The following is a 24,352-nucleotide window of genomic DNA, read 5'->3' as shown; positions in this document are numbered from 1 at the left end:
TTGGCTTGGCTTCGCGGACGAAGATTTATGGAGGGGGTAAAAAGTCCACGTCAGCTGCAGGCTCGTTTGTGGCTGACCAGTCCGATGCGGGACAGGCAGACACGATTGCAGCGGTTGCAAGGGAAAATTGGTTGGTTGGGGTTGGGTGTTGGGTTTTTCCTCCTTTGCCTTTTGTCAGTGAGGTGGGCTCTGCGGTCTTCTTCAAAGGAGGCTGCTGCCCGCCAAACTGTGAGGCGCCAAGATGCACGGTTTGAGGCGTTATCAGCCCACTGGCGGTGGTCAATGTGGCAGGCACCAAGAGATTTCTTTAGGCAGTCCTTGTACCTTTTCTTTGGTGCACCTCTGTCACGGTGGCCAGTGGAGAGCTCGCCATATAATACGATCTTGGGAAGGCGATGGTCCTCCATTCTGGAGACGTGACCCATCCAGCGCAGCTGGATCTTCAGCAGCGTGGACTCGATGCTGTCGACCTCTGCCATCTCGAGTACCTCGACGTTAGGGGTGTGAGCGCTCCAATGGATGTTGAGGATGGAGCGGAGACAACGCTGGTGGAAGCGTTCTAGGAGCCGTAGGTGGTGCCGGTAGAGGACCCATGATTCGGAGCCGAACAGGAGTGTGGGTATGACAACGGCTCTGTATACGCTTATCTTTGTGAGGTTTTTCAGTTGGTTGTTTTTCCAGACTCTTTTGTGTAGTCTTCCAAAGGCGCTATTTGCCTTGGCGAGTCTGTTGTCTATCTCATTGTCGATCCTTGCATCTGATGAAATGGTGCAGCCGAGATAGGTAAACTGGTTGACCGTTTTGAGTTTTGTGTGCCCGATGTATATATACATATATGTTATGAACTTTAAAAGTGCATTTGATAAGGTATCACATAACAGCTTTTTTCAATTTAAAATGAAATATATTCAAGAAACATAACTGGATGCATAACTGAAGAGGTGATTATAAATAGGGATGATATTTCTCTGCCTAGATCCACAATGAGATCAGTATTGAGTGAAGTCTTTTATACACCATTCGGGATCTTGGTGTAGCGCACTGACTAATTGGCTGTTACCATTATGATTCCTGTGAAATAGTGGTGTTTGATGAAATTTGGAGCTCTTCTGCTGATATGTCACTCAGTATTGTGTGGAACAGCCAAGTGGATCTGCATGAAACAGAGTGAAAGTGTATTTTTTTTGTCATGTATTTGTGGGTTTGTACACGTGTCCCTTCAGAAAGGTGTTTAGTGTACTGTTTCAGGTATTTGGCCTTTTGTAGAGTTCACAAGGGCCCTATTTGGCCTGGGGATTTCCTGGAATCTGTTTGCTGGCTGACTCTTTCCTACTGTTCAAGGTATTTGCTTCCATGATTTGCACAAAGTTCTTCTCTGTGATTTAATTTGCCATTCCAAGGATTGCCTAGAAATCTTGATGCTGTTCAATTCTTGTTTATGGATTCATTAACTTTAGGCAATGCATAGTTGCAGGTAACATAAAATCCTTCTCCCAGATGCAATCCATAAAATCTGCACTTAGTGTTCATTTGTCTGCTTGAGAAAAGTATTTATTTGAAAGCTGGGTTTAGCTGTACTAAACTGATTAAGATTGTCTTTGAACTGTACCAGTTTTACAGATTAGTGTCCCATGTAACTATCAACTCTTTTTTGGAATTCAGAAGCCCTTCAATGACTTGCCAACTGAACTTTAATTCCTAAATGGCCTGTTTGCAATTTTATTTATTTCCCCATTGTTCTGAATGATTCTACCAGATAAATAGTTATTTTGCCTTCTCACCCTATTAAATCTCTCCATCATTCTGAAGATTTCAATTAAATCTTCAATTTAATGATGAAGCATACTCTTTTCGATGAGACTCATTAATTAACAAAACGTCATGTTCTGAAGGATTCCTATTGTCAAACAAGCTGTTTCTTACAAAGAAATAGTTTTCTGGTGGGAGCAGGGCAATGCTGAATCTGAGGAAAAATGGCCTGAATCAGAAGTATGTAAATGAAGAGACCCAATCAGCTCCATACCCAGCACCCATCTGCCCTCAGCTTCTGTTCCAGTAATTTCTTGCTCCACCTGTTTAGTCCATATAATGTATTCAAAAATGTGTTATCATAAATCATATTGGATATTTTTTTGGATATTTTGGACAGATGTAATATGGTGATTATGTTTTTCTAACTGCAAGTTCAAATCCCTTTTCTGTCTCAGTAATTTGAGTTCCATATATTGTATATATTAACAAAGCCCAAAGGTGATTTTTTTATTAAATAAAATTGCTGAAAAACATTTTCAAATCAATCTTTGTCCTAATTGCTACAGGGAATGGTTGCATCTCAAGAGGTTGTCCATCGATTGCCTGCTCAAGCAAATCCTGAGAAAAGAATTTCACATTAATGTGACAGTATCACAAAATGTGGTGCAGCCAGGGCGCATCTTTAGATAAAATTAGAACTAACCACATCAGTAACATGCTAACTGGCTTTGACCAGCTATTTCAGATTTGTTCAGTGCCATGTGAATCATTGCCGCAAACAATAAAGTGTGAGGCTGTGCACTAAGTGTCTGATTTTTGCAGTGTTGCTCAATCGTTTAACAGATAGGTTTAAATGACACTTCTGCTGCCTCTATTGTTACATCTTTTTCATGCTTGATGGAGGAGAATAAAGGTAACACTAGGAGATGGTTTAGTCCATACCTTATTTTCCTTAGATATAAAAGTGTCAAATGCACAACACTGTGCTAACTGTGCTAATGTTTACGGACTGTTATCACAAGGCACACAAGGGTTTATTTGGTTTACCCAGCCAAGTGACCTGAGGTACTTGATTTAAGGAGAATGTATGTATAATGCAAGTTATGTACCACTTATTACCTTATAATCTTGTACAAAACTGGGGCTTGCTTAATAGTTCTTGGGAATTTATGATAATTTTAATTTTTAAAATTTAGATATACAGCACAGAATCAGGCCATTTAGGCCCACAAGTCCATGTCGCCCAATTACCATTTTGAAAGGTGGGAGGAAACCTGAACCCCTAGGGAAAACCCACTCAGACGCAGGGAGAATGTACAAACTCCTTACAGACAGCACGGGATTCAAGTCCCAGTCCCGATTGCTGGTGCTGTAAAGGCATTGTGCGAACCGCTAAGCCAATCATGATGCCCAAAAAAATACACGATTTGCACATTAGTTGCAATTAATCCAGTTGTATTTTTAGGAATAAACAAAGTTCCAATTTTATTCACCAAGAGTTGCTTACCAATATTCTTTTCTGGTTTCACCAGCCTTGGTCCAAATAAGGAGTAAAGAACTAAGTTATGCAATGATGTGAAGGTGGCTACTGTTGATATAAAGGCAATATTTGATCAAGTGGGACATCAAGGAATTCTGGTCAAGACACAACAAATGACTGGTCAAGGACTATGCATCCTTCACAGTTGGAGTGACATCATACACAAAGGAAGATGGTTGTGTTAGATGAGCATCAGTCATCCCAACCCAGAAAATGACGGCAGAAAATCCTAGGGAAGGTGTCCTGGGGCCAGCCATCTTCAACCTCATCTCACTCCCTTTAGTAACAAAATCAGAAATTGTGAAATATTCACTTCTATTAGCATCCCCTCAGATAACCCTGCAGGCTTTCAGGTTTAGACACAGAAGTGGCAAATAACAAGTGTTCTTCAAAAAATACCAGGCAAAATCCAGCACCATTAAAGAGCAGCATCACCTGCATTTAATCTCAGTGGCACTTTCAGCCATCAACAGTCTCAGGGAGAAAGGTGACACTATTGACCAAGAACTTAAGCAGACTAACCACAGAGATACCATGGCTGCAAGCGCATGTTGGAGACTTGGTGTCTGACCGTGAGTGGCAATCCAAAGCCTTCCCACCATCTATAATACACAAGTCAGGACCCCTGGATTCTTTTCACTTGCCTGAATTATTGCTGCTCCACTTACATAAAGAAGTTTAACACATGCAGGAAACAGTTCCAGTTTGATTGCTATGCCATGCACATCCAAAACATTCACTACCTCCACCACTGATACACATAGAGTGTAGTGTATGTCATCGATTAAAATACAGTAGTTACCTGTCCTGAATTCAAAGCCACATTCATGATTGTTGAAGACTTTAACCAAGAGCATCCAACCTAAATTCCTCCAACCTATCTTCTGCCCCACCAGAGGTCCCATCAACATGGATCACTGTTACTTATCTATAAAGGATGCCTACCGTTCTACCCTGCCCCAACACTTTGTCAGGTCATGTTATCAGTCTGTGTTGATGCTACCTGCATACAAGCAAAAGCTGAAGAGGTAGTGCCTGGTGGTGAGTCATTCAACAATCGTCTGAGGATGCACATGAAACCTGATACGACTGCTTTGATTCAATAGACTGGACCTATTCAAGGATTCAGTGAACAGCCTTGATGAATACACCGCTCCTGTGTCTGCCTTTATCAGCAAGTGTGTTGAAGACTACGTGAGCAGAAAGAGGATAAAGGTATTTCCCAAGTGGAAACCACATATTTGTCGAGAAGTTCACTCACAACTAGAGGCCAGGTTAGAGACGTTCCAGTCAGGAGTCCTGGCTCTACAAGAAATCCAAGTATGATCTCCATAAGGCAATCAGAGAAGTCAGAAGATGATACTGCACCGGGTTCAATTCCCGGACACCCATGGTGACAATGGCAGGACATGCGTGTAATTACAGACCCCAAAGCCAAGGTGACCAGCACAGTTTGAAACACTGCAACACTCCCAATGAGTTAAATGTGTTATATGCTTACTTTGACAGGGAGTCAGCAGGATTGTGACATCCACATCAAGCACTGTTACACCATGGTCATTGCTGCAGAAGTTCCAGCAGTGATCCTTCAGAAAACACTTGGCAGATTCTCAGGATATGTCATGAAACCATATGCAGATCAACTGATGGATGTATTCACAGGCATCTTTAATCTCTCTCTAGAGCAGGATACAGTCCTGACTTCAAGAAGAACACCATCATATGAGTACTAAGGAAAAGCATAGCAGGCATAAATAATTACAGACCAGTGGCTTTATCATCCACGCTCGTGAAGTGCTTTTGAGCTGATCACGGCTCACATGAACTTTAGCCTCCTAATCAATTCCCACCCACTTCAACTTGCCTACTGCCCAATCAGATCCATGACATACACCATCTCCGTGGCTCTTCCTGGAGAACTATGTTAGAATACTATACATAGACTACATACTGCTCCTCCTTGAATACCTTAGTCCCTGGCAAACTCAGTGCCCTGCTCTGAAATTGGATCCTTGCATTCCTGTCTTACAGACAGCAATCAGTAATAATGGGTCACTGCTTCTCTACAATCACAGTTGGTATAGTGGTTAGCAGAATGTCATTACAGCGCTAGAAATCAGGAACGGGAATTGAATCCCATGCTGTCTATAAGGAGTTGGTACATTCTCCCACTGTCTGTATGGCTTTTCCAGGGAACTCTGGTTTCCTCCCACCATTCGAAATGTACTGGGGTTGTAAGTTAATCAGGTGTAATTAGGTAGCACAGGCTAGTAAGCCAAAATGGCCTGTTGCCGTGCTATATATTTAAATTTAAAGTACCTGGAGGTGAATGACAAGATAGGCCAAAGTGAACATGGTTTCCTGAAGGGGATATCTTACCTGACAAACCTACTATGACTTTGTAAGGAGACCACAAATGGGACGTGCAGTGGATGTTGTGCATTTGGACTTTCAAAAGGCCTTTGACAAGGTGCTGCATTTGAAGCAACTTCCTAAAATGAGAGCCTATGGAATTACAGGAAAGATACTAGCATGGGTAGAGCTGATTTGCAGGAAACAGAGAATGGGAATAAGGGGATCCTATCGGCTTCTGGTTATTAATGGTATACCACAGGGGTAGATCAGTATTGGACCACTTTTTATGCTGAATAGGAATAAATGGCTTTGTGGTTAAGTTTGCAGATGATACAAAGACGAGTAGTGGGGCAGGGAGTGAGGAGAAATCAGAGAGCCTGCAGAGAGGTAGATTAGGAGAATGGGCAGAGAAGTGGTAAATGAAATACAGTGTTGGTCATGCGTTTTGGAAGAAGGAATAAAAAGGCAGACTATTATTTGCATGGGGTGAAATTTCAAAATTCGGAGGTGCAAAGTGACTTTTGAGTCCTCATGTAGAATATCCTGAAGGTTGACCTCCAGGTTGAGTAAGTGGTGAAGAAGGCAAATGAAATGTTGGCGTTCACATCTAAAGGAATAGGAAAAAAAAGAGCAGGGATGTGTTGTTGAGGCTTTATAAGGCTTTAGTGAGGCCTCACTTAGAGAACAGGGTACAATTTTGGGCCCCTTCTTTAAGGAAGGATGTGCTGGCATTGGAGAGGCTTCAGTGAAGATTTACTAGAATGATTTTGGAATTAAGGGATTAGCATATAAGGGACGTTTGATGCCTCATGGAGGCATCAGATCCATGACATTCTTGGAGTTCAGAAGAATGTGGCGGGGGTGGGCGGGGAGGACTCATTGAAGCATTTTGAATGTAAAAGGCCTGGTCATAGCAGATAGAGCAAAGTTGTTTCCCATGGTCGAGTAGTCAAGGACAAGAGGACACAAATTCAGGATTGAATGGCTCCCATTTAAAACAGAGATGCAGAGGAATTTCTTTAACTAGAGAGCAATGTACCCCTGGAATTTGTTGCAATGGGCGGCTATGGAGGCCAGGTCATTGGTTGTATTTAAGCCAGAGATTGATGGGTATCTGAATAGTCAGAGTATCAAAGGTTATTAGGAGAAGGCAGAGAAGTGGAAGTGAGTAGGAGAATGGATCAGTTTATAATGGGATGTCAGAGCAGACTTGAAGGGCCTGATGGCCTACTTCTGCTCCAATATCTTTTGGTTTTATTCATTCTATCAGCTATTAAATTTTGAGTGATCAGCCAAAGTCTAACACTTGAGATGGTTTTAAAAATAGCCTTAACAGGTTTAAATTTTGACAAAGACTGTTCATTACAGCCAGTGCATTCCCATTTCTTGATCCAAATTTCTGGTTAGGTGCTTGTAATTTGAACATCAGTTTTCAGGACTCCATATTTCAATACCCAACAGCTGGAATTATTTTTCTTTCAATCTATCATTTCATACTTCCAATTATAAAAAGCAGTTAGCGTTGTTAGGAACTTAGCTTGGATCTACTCCTTGGATAGAAGGATGTGCTTAGAATTCTACATTGGTCTTGGTTCTTTGCTATTTCCATCCTGGACGCATCCCTTGTAAAATATGCTGGGTAAAGATACGTATTGAAGCAATGCACATCCATTATTTTGGAATTATCTTAGTTGTATTTTACTTTAGTCCTACTGAGTAATCATGTCATGGTTTAAAAAAGCATTTCACCAAATAATCATTTGATGATGTTCCCTGCTGAATGATGAATCTGATTTCAGTATACTTTCATGCATTGGAGCACCAATTAAAGGAATATGCCTATTTTGCATGTTTGTTTTCTTCCAGCATTTTGTTTTAATGGCTGCAGAGTGTACATTTTGAAATCTGTTTTATTTCTAGCCATTAGAACATGGATGAATTGGCCAAATAAAATTCAAAACACTATCATGCACAAAGGTGTTATTGCGACATGCTATGATTAAGAATATGAACAGATTTTTGTTGTTGTTTGACAAACAAAATTCTTTCAGAATAAATCTGTTGCTTTTGTTATTCCACCTTTGCTGAACATTTAATCTTCCTCATTCTGATTCAGCTAGCACACCTTGTCCATAGTTGAATAGTTCAGATGAATCATAACTGTTTTGTGACCTGACATTATATATTCTTTGTTCCTCTCTCTCCTCAAAGCTGAAATTTCATTCGCCAGCGAGCAGTCAAAACTGAATACATTTAAGGCTGGGTGAGATAAATTCTCAGACTCTGGGATGCTCAAAGGTTATGTAGAATGGAGGAAAATGGAGGTGATGTCAAGATCAGATCAACCCAGCCATGATTGTATTGAAGCTTGAAGGAGTGAGGGTTTCTCTTACTCCTTTCCCTACTCGTATATTCTTTTCTCAGTTGCATTTTAAATATATTTCCTTCACAACCAGAGCTGTTTGACTTTCCGAATAACCCAGAGCAGAATCTTTTAACTGGAGCAGACTGACTTCTATGAGGTGATGTAGCCCAGGAAACTGAAATTCAATTTGGAAGGCAAAAATTGAATAAAACAATTGATTTCTGTAAAAGAAGGTTTGGAAACCAGGTGTGGTGTTAATACTGTTTGTATGTGTATGGTTGACCCGCTCTTTGCTGATTGTACCTATAGCTCTTCCCCCTTGATTCCCCTCCCCCCAAACAAGCTCGGGTCTCAGTTCAGCAACATGAGACGTGCCTTCTGTTTATGGTAATAAAAGCCTATCAGTCAGGTAACTTCTAGTCTTTGGAGTTATTGATAGTGCATCACAGGGTAGATATGGTTCGACCTAAAAGGGGAGGCAGGCCTCTTCAGCCCGGTTAAGCAACCTGCATAGGAGAAGGTAATTCCGATGTAAAACCTACGACCCAAGGACCTCGCTGCCACGTCCCAGCTTGCTTGGCCACGGTACACGAACCATGGGTGTAAAGGGTGGGGCCAGTACTGCGCACACTGCACTCCACCTAAAAGCTCCTTTGCGCAGGCCCGAGGACATGTCCATGTCCTCCCCCTCAAAAGATGCACACAAACTCAAGCTAGCATGCTGGATCATCAGAACCATGCTAGACAAGGCTGACAGCCACCGACCTGAACGTCGGTCTGCCCTCATCGCACATGAACTCCTCAGACTCGACATCGACATAGCCGCTCTCAGCGAAGTCTGCCTTGCAGATGTAGGCAGGCTCCAGGAACACGGCGCGGGCTACACACTCTACTGGTCTGGCAAACCAGGCTGAACGACGCCTATCTGGTGTTGGATTCATGGTCAAGAACTCCATTGCCTCCAAACTCGAAAACCCACCGACTCCCCCTTCAAAACAAGCGACCCATCACTCTCATCAGTGTCTATGCTCCACCCCTTCAGGTGGAACCAGCAGAAAAGGACAAGTTCTACACTGATCTGCGCAACCTCATCCAACACACCCCTACAGCCGACAAGGTTGTCATCCTTGGCGACTTCAACGCTTGCGTCGGCCAGGTATACCTGGCCAGGTATCCTTGGCAAGCATGGTGTCAGCAAGTGCAATGACAATGGGCGCCTCCTGTTGGAGCTCTGCGCAGAACAGCAGCTTGTCATTACTAACACCCTTTTCCAGCAGAGAGACAGCCTGAAGACTACCTGGATGCATCCCCGATCCAAACACTGGCACCTCCTGGACTACGTTCTGGTGCGAGGAAGAGAGAAACGAGATGTGCTCCACACCAGGGTCATGCCCAGCACGGAATGCCACACTGACCACCAGCTTGTTCGCTGCAAGATCAACCTTCACTTCAAGCCAAAGTTCAAGAGCAGTGGAGCCCCCAGAAAGAGGTTCAATGTTGGAAACTTGCAGTCAGACGAAGTGAGAGGAAACTTCCAGGCAAACCTCCAAGCAAAGCTCGAGGATGCAAAATGCCTCACGGACACATCTCCTGAAACCCTCTGGGATCAGTTGAAAATGGCCATACTGCAATCCAATGAAGAGGTACTGGGCTTCTCCTCCAGGAAAAACAAGGACTGGTTTGACGAAAACAACCAGGAAATCCAGGAGCTGCTGGCAAAGAAGCGAGCTGCCCACCAGGCTCACCTTGCAAAGCCTTCCTGGCCAGAGAAAAAACGAGCCTTCCGTCTCGCATGCAGCCATCTTCAGCGCAAACTCCGGGAGATCCAAAATGAGTGGTGGACTAACCTCACCAAACGAACCCAGCTTAGCGCCGACATTGGCGACTTCAGGGGTTTTTATGAGACACTAAGGGCTGTGTACAGCCCCTCACCCCAAGTCCAAAGCCCTCTGCGCAGCTCAGACGGCGAAGTCCTCCTCAGCGACAAGATCTCCATCCTCAATCAATGGTCAGAACACTTCCAATCTCTTTTCAGTGCCAACCGCTCAGTCCAAGAATCCACCCTGTTCCATCTCCCTCAACAGCCCTTGAGCTGGATGAGGTCCTTACCCGGGAAGAGACATATAAGGCAATTAAACAACTGAAAAGTGGCAAAGCAGCAGGTATGAATGGAATCCCCCCAGAAGTCTGGAAGGCTGGCGGCAAAACTCTGCATACCAAACTGCATGAGTTTTTCATGCTCTGCTGGGACCAAGGAAAGCTGCCTCAGGTCCTTCGTGATGCCATCATCACCACCCTGTACAAAAACAAAGGCGAGAATCAGACTGTCCTTAATAGACTAATACCTAGTGTTGCCGAAAATGTCCTCCCAGAATCACAGTGTGGCTTTCGCGCAAACAGAGGAACTACTGACATGGTCTTTGGCCTCACCAAAATGTTTGGCCTGGAAGTCAGCCTGAAGAAAACTGAGGTCCTCCATCAGCCAGCTCCCCACCATGACTACCAGCCCCCCCACATCTCCATCGGGCACACAGAACTCAAAACGGTCAACCAGTTTACCTACCTCGGCTGCACCATTTCATCGGATGCAAGGATCGACAACGAGATAGACAACAGACTCGCCAAGGCAAATAGCGCCTTTGGAAGACTACACTGCATGTACAGAGCCGTTGTCATACCCACGCTCCTGTTTGCCTCTGAATCATGGGTCCGTTACCGGCATCACCCTCGGCTCCTAGAACGCTTCCATCAGCGCTGTCTCTGCTCCATCCTCAACATTCATTGGAGTGACTTCATCACCAATATCGAAGTACTCAAGCTGGCAGAGTCCGCAAGCATCGAATCCACACTGCTGAAGACCCAACTGCGCTGGGTGGGTCACGTCTCCAGAATGGAGGACCATCACCTTCCCAAGATCGTGTTCTATGGCGAGCTCTCCACTGGCCACTGAGACAGAGGTGCACCAAAGAAGAGGTACAAGGACTGCTTAAAGAAATCTCTTGGTGCCTGCCACATTGACCACCGCCAGTGGGCTGATCTCGCCTCTAACTGTGCATCTTGGCACCTCACAGTTGGGCGGGCAGCAACCACCTTTGAAGAAGATCGCAGAGCCCACCTCACTGACAAAAGACAAAGGAGGAAAAACCCAACACCCAACTCCAACCAACCAATTTCCCCTTGCAACCGCTGCAACCGTGCCTGCATGTCCCACATTGGACTTGTCAGTCACCAACGAGCCTGCAGCAGACGTGGACATATCCCTCCATAAATCTTCGTCCGCGAAGCCAAGCCAAAGAAAGAAGAAAGAAGACAAGGGTAGTTTCTTCCCACGAAGGGATAAAGTAGATTCATCAAAGTCCAATGATGAAGATGTAGGGAGGAGGAGGTTGGATGTTGTGGACTGTTATTGAAGTCAAGAAGTGGGGGGGAGAAGAGATGAAGAAATAAGCAGTGAAAGTAGGGGGAGGGGAACGGGGAGGAGAATTGCAATTTACCTGGGCAGCAAGGGGAACTCAGAGCTTTTGGTGAGGGGTAAGGTCAGCAGCTGGTTCCATGAGGAAGGAGAACCCAAGAATTGGGAAGTATTTTGCCCACCTACTGATCTCTCTATTCAGGATTCTGACTAAGTTCTCTTGACTATGCCATTGCCCACCACCCAGAAAATATGGTTGAAGTTGCCCAATTGACTGTGAGCTCTGAGTGAGCTGAGCAATTTCATGATTGCTGTGATTCCAACTGGAGATGGTCACAAACATGAATTATAAGGCATTCAATTAATTTTTCAGCTGTGTAAGACCAGAAAACAAAGTATAACGTGGTGTAGATTCTAGACATCTCCCTTCCTCTTCCCACCCTCCTTTTCAAAACCTCCCTTTCTTTATTTTTCTATCTCTGTCTTTCTCCCACATTCTATCACACCATAAATTGGAATCATAAATATTAAGTGGTTTTTAAGGCAGGGTGATACATAGACCTCTTTCTAGTATCATTCATGCCCTCAAATGTCAGCTGTATGAGAACTTCAGGTCAATTTGCAGAAGATTTCTGAAAGGCTGAATTGAGCATTTTGCAATTGTATGTCTGAAGTTGCTGTCAGTTTGAGTTGGAAGAATAAAGTATTTCCGAGAGTTTGCCTTATAAGCTGCCAAAGCATTTGGCAAGAAGGATGGTTGCTACCATGACTCTGTAATTGAAAACTGCAGATGAATTACTTAAAATCTCTAGCTTTTATTATTTCATACTTGAGGTTTTCAGCCATGAAATGTAGCCGCCTGTATTGTAAGCTATTTTGATATGTGTGGTGTAAAAAAGATTCATTCTCCATATTCTCGGCTCTGGCAGGGTTAATAGACATGAATTTTCAAATCTATTAGAATCATTCAAGCTTAGAAAAAAAGGAAAACCTTTCATTTGTGGTTTGCAGCAGTTTTCTTCTTTCTGCCTGATTAGCCAACTGTCAAATCAGGAAGAGAGAAAAAGCAGGAGCATAGCTGAAATTTCATTAATTGTACACTGTGATGATATAAATTGTAGTTCGTCCCTCCCCCCACCCCCCACTCCCCCCACCAACCCCCCCTCCATTTGTTCCTAACTGAACTCTGTTCTTTTGTCAACCTAAAAGTACCAAAAGTGAGCGTGTTTCCTTTTATTACATGGCTTTTTCATACATTTCATTGGGTTTGACTGAGGTTCTGGCTTTAAAATAGAATGCTATTAAAGTAGTCAATTACAGCAATACTACATGGCCTGCAATGACGTCTATAGTTTTATTAATTGCTTTGTAAAAAATATCTCGAGGGCAGATCACTATATTCTGATTTAAATATAGAAAGCATAATTAAACAAATAAGGTGGATGGTCCAGGAGAGGGTCTCTGCCACAGCCTAATCACCCCAATTGCCACTCAGATGGTCTTTTACAAAGGGAATGAGTGAACACCTTGAGATCTGGCACTTGAGGAAAATGCTGCAAGGTGCTGTGAGTCCATCGTGACTACTTGCACTCATCTGTCATATTCTGAGGCCTTGACCCCAGAACACCCTGGCCACTTTTGACAGCTCTCCATTGTCAAAGGCCCTGTTTTAAATGCCTCTTAGATGGAGATACTGCAAAATCAGAGAGGCTTAACTACTGTAATTTTTAAAAGCGATCAAATTGAAATCACATTTCCAAAATATTAGTGAAAGTATTAAAATTCAGTAAAGCACTTACCTGCAATTTGATTTTTCTATAGAATGGACTCTGTTCAAATGATCTGGATTGCCTTTATATGCCACCCTTGAATGTTATTACACCGTCTGCTTTTGTGTTTCCCATTAAGTTTAAGGCTGAATGAACCTTTCTCTACCAAGCCATTGCTTTGACTTGCTGAAGTCCAGGGCATGTTGAATGGTTAGTATCTGATAACATACTATTCCCAGAACAGCCAGCCATCAGCATGACTTGGCCCAGTGCAGCAGCTGAGGTGCAAGATGAGTGATGCAGCTGCTTTAAGGTCAAGAGCATAATGACAGTAACAAGACATTTGTGAGCCGACATAATAAATAGGGACAGAAGTAGGCCAGTTGGCTCACCATTCAGTAAGATCATTGTTGATCTGGCTGTGGACTTAGCTCCATTTACTTGCCTTTTCCCTATTGCCCTTAATTCCCCTGCTATGCAAAAATCTGTCAAACTGTGTGTTAAATATATTTTGTGAGATAGCCTCTACTGATACCCTGGGCAGAGAATTCCACAGATTCACTACTCTCTGGGGAAAAAATAATTCCTCCTCCTCCTCTTGGTTTTAAATTCACTTCCCCGAAGCCTAAAGCTATGTTCCCCAGGATCTAGACTCACCAACCAATGGGACTTTTGCACCTTTATCCCTTTCATAATTTGATATTTCTATAAGATTCCATTTCATACTTTAGAATTCCAGCGAATTTTGTCCCAGGCGAATCAATCTTGCCCCATCTCTGGAATCAACCAAGTGAACATCCTCTGCACCGCCTCCAAAGTCAGTATCAGAATCAGAATGTATTGTGAGAACAAGTCAAGAAATTCGGTGATGTGTGGCAGCATCATTATGGAAAAATTCATATAAGCCACCTTACAGCAATATTTCTTAAAGTCTTTGGTTCATTGATTATTCGGGAATCTGATGGCAGAGGAGAAAGAAGCTGTCCTTGTGCCACTGAGTGCTTATTCTTAGGCTCCTGTACTTTTGAATTACAAGACAATTAATCCAAAAAATAGATAATATTCACAATTATGTTCATGGTCTGGGTGGTGGGGGGGGGGGGGGGGTCTTTGAGGATAAGAGATTGCTCTTTTAAAATACCATCTCATGTAGATGTCCTCAATAGAGTGAAGTCTGGTGCCTGTGATGTTGCCAGCCGAGTTAACAAACCCTGTGGAGTGGTTTTCTTGTCCTGAAGTTGATGCAACCAGACAGAATTCTCTCTACGGTACAGCTTGAAGAAGTTTTCGAGTCTTCAGTAACATACCAAATTCCTCAAACACCTTATCTTTTTCATGATTGCATCAACATGGAGACTCCAGGACTGATCCTCGGAGATATTGACACCAAGGAATTAAAAGTCCTTATCCCCCTCCACTACTGAGCCCTTAATAAGGACTAGATCGTGTTATCCTGACTTCCTCCTGAAGTCCACAATCAACTCCTTGGTTTTGTTAACGTTGAGTGCAAGATTGCTGGCATAACACCTCTCAACAGGCTAATCTATCACCTTCCTCTTCGCTTCCTCATTGCCGTTTGTGATTCTGAAAACAACAGTGGTGTCATCAGCAAATTTGTAGATAGCATTGGAATTGTGCCTGGCCACACAGTCATGGGTGTATAATGAGTAGAGCAATGGGCTAAGCATGCACCCTTGGGTGCACTTGCGTTGATAATGTATGAGGAGGAGACATTGTTTTGAATTCTTAATGACTGTCATCTTCCGATAAGGAAGTCAAGGATCCAGTTGCTGGGGTGGGGGGTGGGGTGCAGAAGCCCAGAGTTTGTAGCTTCTTGATCAACACTGAGGGAATAATAGTATTGAAGCCTGAGGTGTAGAGCAGCCGTATGTATGAATTGCTGTTTTTGAGGTGATCCAGAGCTGAGTGGAGAGCAAGCGATATTGGATCTGCTGTGGAGCAATTGTGACAATAGGCCCATTGCACTTAGGTATGTGTTAATTCTGGTCATGATCAACCTATCCAAGCTTTTCATCACAGTAGAAGTTAATACTACTGGGTGATGGTCATTTAGGCAGCTCACTCCGCTCTTCCTGGGCACAGGATGATTGATGCCCTTTTGAAGCAGTTGGGAACATCTGACTGCAGCAATGAGAGGTTGAAAATGTCCATGAATGCTCCAGCTAGTTGGTTGGCGCAGATTTTCAGTACCCTTCCTGGTATGTCGTTAGGGTCCTCTTGATTGATGTTCTAACATCATCCTCAGAGACAGATATTACAGGATCCTCAGCCTTTGCAGGGATTCTATTAGGCATTGTTTGGTTCTCCTTCTCAAAGTGAGCATAGAAGGTGTTTAGCTCATTGGGTAATGAAGAACCACAGCCATCTATGGTGTTCGCCCTCATTTTGTAGACTGTAATGGCATGCACTCCCTGCCATAGCTGGCATGTATCTGCCACTTCAAAGATGGCCTTCCACAGGTTGTACCTGACTTTTTGTAGAGATCTAGATCCCTGGCCTTAAACACCCTTCATCTTGCCCTCAGCAGGTTGTGAATCCTCCGATTCATCCAACCTGAAGAAGACTGACAAACTACCACTAACCCTCCTGCGACACCACCCTAAAGAATGCCTACCAAACCTTTGGTACGTGCGCGTGGGCACACACTCATCCATGCAGGTCTTGATAAAGTTGTTGACACCTGTTGTATATTCATTCAAGTCTATGGATGAGTACTTGAATAGGCTCTAGTCCACTGATTCAAAGCACTCCTGCAGATGCTCCTCCACTTCCTCAACCATATTTTCACCATCTTCATATGCTGGGAGTAGAAGTACAGCCAGATGATCAGGCCTGCCAAAGTGTAGATGTGGAATAGCTTGGTAGGTATTCTTTAGGGTGGTGTCATAGTGGTCTCACATGTGTCATGTTAGTGGTAGTTTGTCAGTCTTCTTCAGGTTGGCCTGATTGAAGTCCTCTTACAATAATCGGGAAGGCATCAGGATGTGGTCTTGTGGCTGTTATCACAGTGCTCAGTCCCTCCAGTGTCAGCCTGACGTTAAACTGGGATGGAATGTACACTGTGACAAAGATGATGGCGATGAACTTCCTTGGCACGTAGAATGGGCAGCACTTGATCACCAGATGTTCCAAGTCGGGGGAGCAGGACTGGGACATGAATGTAACATCTGTGCACCATGATGAATTGTTGATGACACTAATGCCGCCTCTCCTGCTTTTTCCAGATGCCACTGTCGCGTCAGTACAATGGAGGGTGTAACGCTTAGTCTATAGCGCTGTGTCCGTAATATCCATGTTTAACCATGTTTCTGTAAAGCATGTCAGACAGCACTCCCTGATGTCACTCAGACTTTTGAAGTCTGGCTTGGACTTCATCAAGTTTGTTCTCCTTTATGTTATCAGTACGTCCTTTCTCACAAAAGGAGAAAAGAACTACATACAGTATCCTACAAGTGGTCTCACCAGTTCCCTGTACAGTGGCACAGAACCTCCCTTCTCTTAAATTCAATTCCTCTAGCAAGGAAGCCCAAAATTCCATCTACCTTCTTGATTACCTGTTCCACCTGCGATTCTTTTGCAATTCTTTCGAAGCACTCCCAGGTCCCTCCACACAACGGCAAGCTGCAATCTTTCGCCATTTAAAATACCTGTATTTATAAATTGAAGAAATTCATTTATAGATGTTTTCCCTAAGCTTCGAACCTCCTTGGAAGTCTTAAAAGATACAAATGATTAGAACCGTGTGGTGAAGGGTGCCTTCGGCAACCAGCTTTCTATTCTTGTTTTCTTATTTTTCTTTATCTCTTTTTTCTATGCTTTTTCTTATTTTCATTTCCTTTCTTTCTTGGGGTTTTGTCTAGTGGAGGGGGGTTGGGGTTTTAATACCATCATGTATAATGGATTTGATACTAATATTTTCTACTGTATTTTGCATATGGCAATGCTTTCACATATCACGTATGGAAACAAAAAACATTAAAAAAAACTATTTCAATAATGTTCTGATCTTCTATTTTTTTCCCTCCAAAGTGGATAGCCTCACATTTACCAACATTGTATTCCATCAGTCAGATCCCTGCCCACTTACATTACCTTTCTATATCTCTGTGCAGACTACATCTTCTGCACAATTTGGTTTTTCCACTCAATTTGGTGTCATTGGCAAACTTAAATTTTCTACACTCACTCATCTCTTCCAAATTGATAATGTTTTTCATGAACTACTGCACCACTCTGCTCACCACTGTTTGCCATCCTGAGAAACACCCATTTTCCCCAACTGTCTGCCTTCTGTTGATTAACCAATCCTTGGATGTCTTTTACACAACACTTTATTGAACACCTTCTGGAAGTCCAGGAACACTTCTACTATGACCAATCATTGTATATTCCACTGAATTTGTCAAACATGACCTGCCCTTCCAAAATTAATGTTGCCTCTGCCCTGATGGGACAATTTCTACCTAGATATCTTGCTATTTCTTCCTTAATTGATAGCTTCAAGAATTTTTTTCAACTATTAACTGGCCTATAGTTACTTCAGCATACCTTCTTCTGTCGGGTAGAAAATAATCAAGAGCTTTTAACTTGATCCAGGGCTCCCAAACCTGCTCATCTTTGATTAATGAGTCAGCGGATCATTATTTTTCACTGGCTACCCTCTTTTGTTTCTCTTACATGCATGTGGGTAAGCACGTAAAATTACAAATAATTTATCTTCTTTTCAGAGGGAAGCAAAATATTGAAGTTAAAATAGATCCTTTGAATCCAATCCTTAAAAGGTGTTATTGTATGCCATAAATTTGGAAGGAGTAAGTTGGAATGTATTTCAAAGACTGTGATCATAATTCGGTTAGATTTACGGAAAAAGGAAATGATAGTGAAGAGAAAAAATTCTTATTAGGAGAAGAACTATTGAAGAGGCTGAAATGGGTTTTAGGCAGAAATAGGTTGGAAGCAACATTTTGAAGGAGAATCAGCATCATTGCAATGGAATTATTCAAAGAGGAGATTCTGGTGGTTCAGACTAAGGATGATCCCACTGACAAGGAGTGGGACCTGCAGATCCAGAGCCCCCTTGATACAGAGGAAGATCCAATAAAGCTTCTGACAGGAATGAGTGCACAAACTGCAGAAAACCTCGAGGGGAAGTGAGATGCAAAGAAAAGTATTGCAAAGGAAAAGTCCAAGAATTGTTTATGAATGTTGAAGGAAAAGTAATAGTAAAACAAAATCAATATAACTTGAATGTGGACTTATGTCAAGGTATGTAAACGTTGTGTTCATCTGAAGAGAATAACACAGATGTTGAAGGTGACAAAGGGCATGAAATATTGATTTTAATAAAAGATAGATATGAAGGCTCTCAATTTGTATTGGATGTAGACATACAAAGACGAGAATAGGATTAGAAGACTAGTAAAAATGATCCAGAAAGGAGGTGATGCCATTAGGCACACTAGGCAATGAAATGGACAATAAATGGTAAAATATGTGAAAACCATCACGTTATTACCTGAGATTACTGTCAGCTACCTTGTACCGTACCATTTTCATAATATTGATCTACTGGGTTCTGATAACACATAAGCACCAACAAGTTGTTTATCACTATTTTTTGGAGTCATGAATCATTCGTGCATTTCTCCACAAAAAAAAACAATCATCAGGTTATACCAGAAGTCATTTAAAACTGTGTTGGGCTGGTTTGTGCTCACAAACATGCACTGAGGCACTTGAGATTGCTTTTCACATGGCAACCAGAGAGCTGGAACATAGAGGGCCTCTGCCTTGGAGAGAGAGTCTACAGTGGGTAAGGAGAAAATGACCAGATTTAGTGAAAGACTGGACAATCTCATCATTGAAACAATACCAGAGATTGTCCTCTGAGTGTGGGAGGCCAGTCCAAAATACAGAGAACATAGGTGGGTGTGGCTGCATTTGTTTCCTTCAGGTATAGATATCAATTCTTAATTGAGAATTACTCAAATATAGTTCATGTCCCAACATAAAATATCAGGGTGAACTATGGATCTGTGCAGAGTCAAACCAAGCCATTTCAGCAAAAGTGCTGGAGAAACTTAGCAGGTTCCTCAGCAGGCAAAGTATATAATCAACATTTATCCCTGAATCAACAATTGAATTATTGATTTATTAATTGATGCATTGTAATCGATGTAAGTGGTATAGTAAAGCATCATGCGTAATGATTACATGCCTCATTATTAATGTCTGATCTAATTGGTGAACATTGGAGAATTCAGGGATCACTTTTGTTTGTTTGGGGTTTGTGATTTCACAGGGTTAAAATAAATACCTCACCAGGAATGAGTGAATTATATGCTGGTGGACTCTGCCTGTTTCTTCTCATCAGTTGGCATCTGAGAATGTGGATACCAAATGAAGAAATGACCCTGATACCCTCAGCCTTCCCCCTGTAGCTTGTGTTGTTGCTTCTTGTTATTTTGCCTCTGCCTGTCCCTCAAGCTCCAGGATTCTTTGCTGCTCCTCCCTCTATCTGTGATTAGCTGGATTTCATTCCATGCAATATAAAATAATTAAGCATCTCCACCTATTGGACGTTGACAAAAGACACTCTGGACAATGGAATTTATTTTTTTTTACAAAATCAGTTGTGTTTTCCATAATTGCACAGTACAGAGAAGAGTGGTTATAATGAATTCCAAATTTAGGGGAGCCAAGCTAGTCCATATGACATGCTCAGAGTAAATCTGGCTGAGAAGGTGCAGTGTCTTCTTTGGTGAAGAGTGTTTCAACCAAACAAGCAGATACAAACTCACAAAATGTTTTCTTTGATCATTTGCCTGGCTGCCTAGAAAACCATCAGAAATAACAATATCCTTCCCTCACTCATTTCTATTTCCTGAAATTCAGCAATGAAAACCATCCAGCTTGTGCAGTTGCGCAGAGCTGAGTAAGTTGATTGATATTCGTCTAACAAAAAATATTGTTACCATACATTTGTGCTCCATTAAATGTTACAGCTTTCCTGGATTCCGGCCAAGGTTTTCGCAATCATTGGACTGGATGACACCACAACATATGGCATAACTTTCAAGTACCTTCTGATCACTCACTTTTACTATTCTCAGTGCTAATTTCTCAGTAACAGGCTAGAATTCCACATGGAATTGGCAATAATTTCTTACCTACTATCAATAAGTGTGCAGATACAACTAATGAGATCCAATTGCAAACCTTTCTTCAACTGCCTATTCCCAACTGAATTTTGACATTGGATCCCAAATGTTGCGCCAGAACCCTGCATTTTTCTGGAGAATCTACCAAGGAAATAAGCATTAGAAAAGCAGCCAAAGGAGAGCGAAACTCCAGGTAGTGGAATAGAATGAAGGATAAGTTACTCTTTAAGGAGTGGGATGGGGAGGGACAGATGGTATTCACTGTTGGTGTGGATGTAGGAGAAATTGGGCCAGTATTTGAGAACATTTGGAGGAATATGATTAGGGCAGCTTAATCCAGAGGGATATGAGGAACATGGATAGAATGTTACTGATGTAGGGGACAGCAGGAAAAATGGGGGAAGCAGTGTGGTTGTTAGGGGCTCATTTTACTGCAGGGGTTCATGGGCAGTCGAAGTCTGTTTACTTATGTGCCATCGAATTATCATGTTCTCATAGGAGTACCTAAAGGAATGATGTAACCACGTTTCCCTCATATCAAATTCAAGTACGTATACAACCAGATGAAACAGCATTTCTGCAGACCATAGTGTGCACATAATACATTTCTCACAGCGTATCATAATCACATATGTACATAAAAATCTAAATAATTTACTCAACTTTATAAGTGATCCAAATTTTCAGGATACCATTCATCAGCCTGGCATTCCCAATTTTGATGGTCCTGTAATACCAAATGAGAAGTATTCATCATGGAATAAGATTGGTGTATACAGGCCACTACCTTAATATTTCCTTTACACTATTTCTGATAGCAATACATAAACTTTTTTAAAAATTGTACATTATTTGTAATGGCAATGTCTTAAGTTACTTTTATCTTCATAATCACAATCTATATACAATCCACAGTGTTTTTAAAGTGTTCTCCAGATGTAATTGTTTTACAATAAATTTGTTAAATGTTTGCTTAATATTTATGATCCTATGTATTTTTGTTTATATTACAGACAATTGAATTGAACAAACTATTATGTAAATAAGTTAGTATATTTTTTAAGTTATATTACTCTAATCTTCATGTTGAGATTTTTGAAAAAATGCTCTGGCAAAGATCAGCAAAAAAATTTAAATTTGGGTGTTTTATGGTTTGCACCCGGCACTGCTCATTGTTTTCGTTATTTAATAGATGAGTATCCTAACACTTGCAGGACATGTGTCACTTCTGTAGCTATTGCAAAATTAGCTGTAGTACTTCTGAGTCAGATTAGAGTGCAAGTTGCTCTCAAATTTAAATGACTACTTGTTATTTACTTGTTTATATTCACACCGATGTTACTGGCTTAATGTGAAAAGAATGACACAGAAACCTGATCCTGTGAGGTGACAGACATCAAATTATAGGAGGAATGTTGTTGAAGTTTGTTTGGATATACAATGGCAATAAATATTGTTTTAATTAACGATTGGCACTGTGTAGGTGAGAAATCAATCCAGCAACTGTAGTGAAAAAGAGTTTTAGGCAGCAGTTTCAAAATAATGCTGTTTCATTATGTGGTAGGTACAGGTTGTACCATTAAGGCATCGTTGGTTTACTTGCATAATAACATGGTTCTATTTCTCCGGGAAATTTGATGCACTGTTGTAATCAATCAGCTTGAATGGTTATAAAACATTTGTAAACATTCAGCAGCTGCAGTTCATTTACACACATCAACCTCATTAAGGAATGTTTGCAGTGACAGGAAACCAGACTTCATAACAGTGTCTAGTCTAACTGAAAGCCCACTACATTGAGAAAATCTTAATAGGATTTGCTCTATCCTTTCTTGTGATAGCAAATATACATGCAATATATGTTAAACTGAGTTACAGAATGGGTGGATCCATAAAAATGACATCCACTCTGTCACAAAATATTGGCTCCAAATTATTGGCTTCTCCAATGGTACTTTATAAACGAACAAGTAATCATAAAACAAACGTTAAACACAGAATCCAACAGAATAGACAATGTATTGAGTATTTTCTAACCATGATGGCATCTCTTATTCTTTAAGAAAAATCATGATGTAGCTGGGAAATCTTAGACTAACAAGATTATAATTGTTTGATACCTGAATAAGTAGAGAAGGACCAAGTTAGCCAAACTAAAATGTAGACTTGGCACCAATGACAGCTGATATTTTGTTGTCTGTAATATTGCAGAGGTTCAGTGTAAAACATCAGACTCCTCAAACAGAAGCAAATTCAACATGGTCGATGAGCTTTTCAAAACTGGTAGCAAGTAGTCCAGGAAGCTGGGTTTTCATTTTCAGATTAATGGGTTTTCCAGAAAAAGATAGCTATGATAAGATTCCTTAAATATACAATATGAATGATTTGTTTATATTTAAAGTTGAAATTGACTTGAACACTTCTGAATCAAGGAACAAAATGATCAGCTATCATCCCTACTCTTAATCTTTGTCATGCAAGTTGAAGAACAGCAAGGTTTATAAGTGAAAATACATAACATAACCTAGAAATTAATTTCTCAGATTCAGATTTCAGATCTATTGTCAGAGTTGTTACAGAATTCTGTGTTCTGTATCGGCCTATGTGTTGTGGGTTTTATGTTAAAAAGTGACAGTTTGCCTTAGAGAGTCAAGGTGAAGGTAGACTGCTGAAAGAGTGGGGGACGGACTGAGCATATGCAGAAAATGATCTAAAAATTTCTGGACTTGAATGATAAACCACCACTGGGTGATGATGTGGAGTGGAAGGCAGCCCAGAGCATGAGTCATGGTCTGGCGGACACTTTAGAATGTTGGGATTTCAAAAAGGATGAACATTCCGAAGGCAGCCAGAAGGATCTGGACCAAGCCCATTGTTCCTCTCTCTGCAAGCAACACAAGAAGAAAGATCTTTTGGCTTCAGTTTACCAAACAAACTGAAATTTGTTTATGATCTTTGCTTCGGTTGAGATCAAAGTTTTGTGAGTCTTGTGTGTTTTGTGTCTAATTTTTCTGTGGGCTAGTTGGAAATATAACAGACTTTAATTACATATGTTATAATTAGGCTGGGGAATTTATTAGTTTTACATTGTTATAGAAATTTGCATAGTAACCAGTGGGCATTGTTATAAAAGGGGGGAATTAAAAAAATTAAAGTTTGAAGATGAATTTTTGTTAATAAAGTAATTGTTCATCTTTACCCCTGTGTGATATGCCTTCTTTGTGGTTGCTGGTTTGATCTTGTAACATAATTTGGGGATATCGTCCGGGATCAAACCAATTTGGAAGCTTTAGTGGCGATTGACTTGTGCTTAGTTATCTGTCGTCTGAGTTTGACTCAACCTCCAGCTTGAAATTAAAAATAAACGGTGAGTGTATAAATCATCAGCCGAAAAAAACAGTAATTATGAAGGGTAATTATGAAGGGTTCATCACGAACCCTTCAGTGGTTAATTTAAAAATGGCTAAAAAGTCAGAACTGATGGTTATAGTTGGCAAGTTCTTACAGTAAGAACTGGGTTGAAAAAAAAGGAAATTGCCTGTAAGATTGTTAAGCACTATGTAGGAAAGGGGGTATTTGAAGAAGATGCATTAGAACAGTTTCCAAAGGAGAAAACTTCAGAGGAAGTAGAGTTGGTTTTGAGAAAACTAGAGTTAGAGGAAAAAAGAGAGGCAGAAAGGAAAGCCAAACGGGAAGCAGTAAGGCAGGCAGAAATGGAGGATAGGGCAGCCGCAAGGGAGGAGAGAGCAGCCGCAAGGGAGGAGAGAGAGAAAGAATGGAAGCGTGAGCTAGAACTAGCTAAATTGAGGCAGACCCTAACCCAAGGAGAGGGAGAAGCCCAAAACCCATGTACTGGTCAGGAGGAGAGGTTTCTGGTCAATAGAGAAGTGAGGTTAGTTCGACAATTTGAGGAAGCTGAAATAGTATTTCAGCATTTTGAGAAAGTAGCTGTAAATTTAAAATGACCACCAGACCAGT

At 41.5% G+C, this 24,352-nt stretch overlaps 1 protein-coding gene and 2 long non-coding RNA genes across 11 annotated transcripts in view; 1 reads left to right on the top strand and 2 right to left on the bottom strand.

The window, feature by feature from the left end:
- The window catches only part of LOC138739229 (uncharacterized), a 31,928-nt gene extending 15,075 nt beyond the window's left edge, over nucleotides 1-16,853 (bottom strand). Inside the window, exon 1 of the long non-coding RNA XR_011342101.1 lies at nucleotides 16,769-16,853. This is a non-coding gene — a long non-coding RNA (uncharacterized lncRNA). The remainder of the gene's footprint in view (nucleotides 1-16,768) is intronic.
- The window catches only part of LOC138739226 (protocadherin Fat 3-like), a 781,242-nt gene that overhangs the window by 383,375 nt on the left and 373,515 nt on the right, over nucleotides 1-24,352 (top strand). The gene's annotated exons all lie outside the window — the stretch shown is intronic.
- The window catches only part of LOC138739228 (uncharacterized), a 43,134-nt gene continuing 39,808 nt past the window's right edge, over nucleotides 21,027-24,352 (bottom strand). Inside the window, exon 3 of the long non-coding RNA XR_011342100.1 lies at nucleotides 21,027-21,101. This is a non-coding gene — a long non-coding RNA (uncharacterized lncRNA). The remainder of the gene's footprint in view (nucleotides 21,102-24,352) is intronic.

The sequence above is a fragment of the Narcine bancroftii genome, chromosome 7 (genome assembly GCF_036971445.1).
Source record: "Narcine bancroftii isolate sNarBan1 chromosome 7, sNarBan1.hap1, whole genome shotgun sequence".
NCBI classification, from domain to species: domain Eukaryota; kingdom Metazoa; phylum Chordata; class Chondrichthyes; order Torpediniformes; family Narcinidae; genus Narcine; species Narcine bancroftii.
This window is presented reverse-complemented; position numbering and strand designations above follow the sequence as displayed.